Source organism: Gavialis gangeticus, unplaced genomic scaffold, assembly GCF_001723915.1.
Source record: "Gavialis gangeticus isolate Ggan-Ray unplaced genomic scaffold, GavGan_comp1, whole genome shotgun sequence".
In the NCBI taxonomy this organism is placed as follows: domain Eukaryota; kingdom Metazoa; phylum Chordata; order Crocodylia; family Gavialidae; genus Gavialis; species Gavialis gangeticus.
In genome coordinates, this window is record NW_017728992.1 from 67,759,847 (window position 1) to 67,764,705 (window position 4,859).

Here is a 4,859-nt window from a genome sequence, read left to right on the forward strand (position 1 = left end):
AGCCAAGACTCCTGAGAAGACTCCAGCCAAGAACCCTTCAAAAAGTTCAACCAAGAGCCCTTCAAAAAGTCCAGCAAAGTCACCTCAAAGAAGTCCTTCCAAATAAATGTTTGCTATTTACAATATAAATACATAAATAAATAGATATAGACAAGTAATATAGCTACAATTATTTATTGTATATAATTGAGTACTGTACAAAATTCTGGGTGGGAAGATGGCTTTAAATACAAGACAACTCCCCAATAATTAGATTCTATATATGGAAAATTTATAAATTTATAATTTGCCAAGTATGGAATCTAATTATTGGAGGTTTGCCTTGAATTTGTCCCTTTCCCACTGCTACAACACAAAAAAATGAATCTGGGGGAGTCAGGCAGCCACTTACCCTCTGCCCCTCCAATTTCTTATAACTGGAGTGCCTTCTCCCTGCTTTACTGTCAGACCCTGCTTTCCCTGACCAAGTGGAAGTGAGGGGCAAATTTGAAAATACTGACTTTGAAATAAACATGCCTGTAGCAAGTTAATTAATCCAGAATTAAGGCATTTTACCTTTTTGAATCTGTCGCAAGTTTTAGCACAGGTATTCCATAAACAAAACTTTAAGCAGCACTTTTGTCAGCATCATTGGCAGCCATCTGTCTTGGGAGACCATGGAGATCGCACCTTTGGTGGGTTACCAGATACCACCACAGAGCCTCCCTCAAGTTGTACACACAAACTCAGTTGAGCTTGTACTGGCATGTCGAGTACCATTTTGTCTTGCCTGCCTCTGGCACTTCTTCTCTAGCTCTTCATTGACCCTCTCCATTTCAAAGCAAAGTAGGCTCTGCTTCACAGTGGTTTCTACTTGCAGCGGTCCAAAGCGATTGATTCCTGGCGTTGACAATCGATGCACACCTCACAAAGGTCTTTCTTGCAGACTTCAACAAAACAGAGTTTGGGCTGTCCAAGTTGATGTTTACCAGTGGCCAGCTCACCCCAGAGTATACCCTTGGGGATTCTGCCATCTCATACAATTGACATGTTCTAACCAACAGAGGCATCTGTCTCAGAAGCACGAACACACTGGGTACCTTGGCCCACCATAGAACAGCAATGTTGGAGATTTTGTCATGCCATGTTATGCCCAGGATATGGTGGAGACACTGCAGATGGAAACTGTTCAGTTTTCTTATTCCTTAGCATAAGGAGTCCATGTTTTGCTGCAGTACAACAGACAGCCAAGTATGGCACTTTTCTACCTACCTATATATAGTCTGAACTATGCATTAGTTTAAAGCCACAAGGCTCATGGTTTACCTTATAGCTCATTGGGCTGGGCCCCAGTGGAGTCAATAGTGTTTCAGGCGATTGTGGCCCCATAGCTCAGCATGTGTGTGTACTCCAAATACCTGTCACAAAAGATCCATGTACTACTTAGCACCTGACTCATGACTGGAACTGGGTATTGCCCTCTAAAAATGTATATGCAGATGAGGTGCAGGGCAACCTGGTCCAACTCTACCTCATGGAAGGCGGGGCCACTATAATCATATGCAACAGGCTGAGAAGGGGGTTAGAGGGATTCTGGGTAAACTATCTGGGGCTCTTTCTGGTGATGTCAGACATTTAAGGCTGATGGAGAAACAGGAAATGGGAAAAAGGTGCAGCTCAGTTGGGGGAGTGAAAAAGAAGTGTAGATGTATTCAGTGTAGTGGCTCACCATGACCTGAAAGGGTTGGTGCTGAGCAGAATTGCATGCAATAGGCACCATCATATATCTTGTTCAGATGGGCTGCACCAGCCTATCTTAGTAGTAAGTTCCCATCAGTATGTTTGCCCAGTATGGACCATGTGTTTTACAGCCATGCTCAGGGTTGGCTACAGCCTTACTGTTGGTTTCCATTACTGAACACATGCTGCTTTGGGCAGCAGTTTAATCAGAGGCAATGTATTTAACGAGGTTTCCTTATATGCGATTTATAAGGTGAGGGGCTCCCCCCCCGTGCTAATTAGGGAGGGCGGGGGAGGAAATCTTGTCTTCTATTCAAATAATACAGTAGGTTTATGATATCTGCACATTCTCAAAAGGCAACACCATTTTAAACTGCTGTAACTGGTTTTAGTATGGTAAAACAACTCTGACATCATGGCACACCTAGAACTAAAGGGAAGTGTATGAATATCAAAGCTGACAAGTCTGTTTTTTAAGTAAAACCATTGTGCTTTAAAAATTAAAAGATATACTTTTGGAATAAGATTCCAGGGGTATAACCCAAAAAGGTAAAGTCCTGCTTAACCACAAGAGACGGCTCCTTCACAAGTTTAACAATGAAAGTTAAACATTATTTTAGAGAAAATAACCTCTCACTTCCAGACAAATTACTAATGATTTGTAGATACTTTTTCTATACAATCCAGCTGATGTAAAGGAGCATTCAGTGTTTTCCAAACATTGCTTTATTGGACAGGTCATGTTAGACTTCACGTATATGGCAATTGCATAATTGAGCATTTCTCTGAACAGGATATTGGTGGAAGTGACTATCACACATCAAACATCTTTCAAAGAAACCTTTAAGATTGTTCATAAAAAACATTTTGATACTTCCCATCATTAATAATGTCCTTGCATCTTGCACTGAAAATGTAACATTAATATATCCAACAATTCCCCAACATTGCTCTTTCTTTGCTTGTGACATCCTCTGCTATTCTGTAAATAATGAAACTCTGGAAAGTAGCTTTTTTCCTGTCAAAGGTCCGTTGATCCTTGTGAATATCCTCACCTAGCAAAATGAATTCCTTTGCATTAAAAAGTACTACCTTGTATCCATGACAGCCAGACTGATGTCGTCTTTGTCTTCTACGTTTTAAAGGAGCTTATTTCCATTACAAAAGATATTCCCAATTGTTAACAACTGCAAATAAATCACTGCTTCATGGCTATTTCATCAATTACTCCCTTAGCACGATTTAGTTGAATAAAGGCCAGTCAAAGAGATGCACATTTGTTACCTTATGGTGCAACATCCAAAGCATCAAAGCAAAGGCCCAATTTATCCTCCAAATTCAGGACTATCTTTCTCTTCCATGTCTTCTGGCTCTGGGTCATGCAGGGAAGAGCTGTCCATTTTGAGAGGGAAGCACTTCTTTCTTAAAAGACTATAAAATACAATTGTATTACAACTCCATTTTTCAGAGTGATTCAGTCTAGTCACCTCTATGGAAAAAAAAGCCTCTTGAAAAAGACATTAGGACTGGGGTGTTAACCCCTGGCCTGCTGGCCACATCTGGCCCAGGGGCTGCCCATGAGTAGATGGGGAGTCCTGTGGCCCTGTGTGCTAGATTGGGTGTAAAGCATGGGGCACGATCCTGATACATGGGGCTGGGTGGAGACAGGCCCAATTCAGGCACATGGGTGTGACACAGGGATGAAGCCTGGCATATAGGATCTGATCTGGCCCACAGATCAAATCTGAGCCATTCATTCGACATTGAGCATTGCTACATTAGATGACTCCCATATGGTCGGGAAGTCCTTAGTCCATAGCACCAGGAAGAATTTTCTTGAAGGTGATCTTTCCCTTTAATCAAGGATATGGCAGCAGTTGTGAGCCCATCCCCACATCAGAACTACACTCTAGAGGTACTCTAGCCAAATAATCAGAAAGGCCATGTGGCTTGAAGCTTACTTCCACTCATTAAAAAAATACTATAGCACCAGAGGGAAAGGAGAAGAGATTATGATGATTGAGTGAAAGCCCCAAATTATTACAAGCAGATTTTGGAGTAGTAGAGGGCATAATAGGGCAGATCAGTGATACAAACTCAATTCAGGAATGTACTATTTGGAGTATGTATGAAAGACAATGCAAGGCCTTTAAATTTATGAGAGCTATGGAGATAGAGCAGTTATTCGTTGCAGTTGTGACAGCCTTAAACTAAGGAGATAACACCCATGATGCTGTCTTTAACTTTGTTCCTTCTTTTCTTTAATTTAGAATAGAAGCAACTCATACTGGAAAAATATGGTTTTAAGCTCCGTGTATGGAGAAATATCTAGTTTTCATTTTGTGCCCACCAGATCTACTGTGGGTACAATAGGTGGTCAAAGAATCAGCCTCGGTAGCCTAGTGAAGCTGAATAGTCCTGAAGGTAAGTGGGGTATAACATGCTTGACTACAGCATCTGATGATAAGCTTTCTTCAAATTCTATTTTTAGTTATCCTCTTCACATTCAAAGCCATTATATATCAATGTTAGCAGTGGTCATAATTAATACATCACTAAGACAATACTCTGGTCTGGGTCTCTGACAACTTTCTGATGCAGGCTAATGGATGGAGGGGACATTTTCAAATTACTTTATGGAACAAAGATCTTGAGATCTGCTGACTTCCAGATTTGTTAGAATAGTCAGACTTTAAATGATATTTTGGTTATTGTCCTGATCTCCTTAATCTGTACTGGCCCATGAAGATTTCTACAACCATGCCATAAACCACCAACAGGCAACAGAATTACATTTTTTGGAAACCAAACAATGGTGAAAAAGAGCTGGTCAAAAAAAGAGGTAAATTACAGAGGCATGCTCTTCCCTTTCCCACTTCCACCCAGAAGTTGTTTGTAGCACATGAAACACTGAGAATAACTGTGCTAGAGGATAACAAACAAATTTAAAACATTGTGGGGATGTGACAAAAAAATAATTCCCAAGTATGTTACATTATTTTAGTAAAAGGTTTGAAATTAGGGACTGGAGATCACTATCTGCAGCAAAAGTTACTCAGAAAATGCATGAATCCAGCTTCTAAAAAAATAGGGTTGGGAAAAGAAATCCCTAGGGTTTTTTTTTTTTTTTTTTTTTTTTT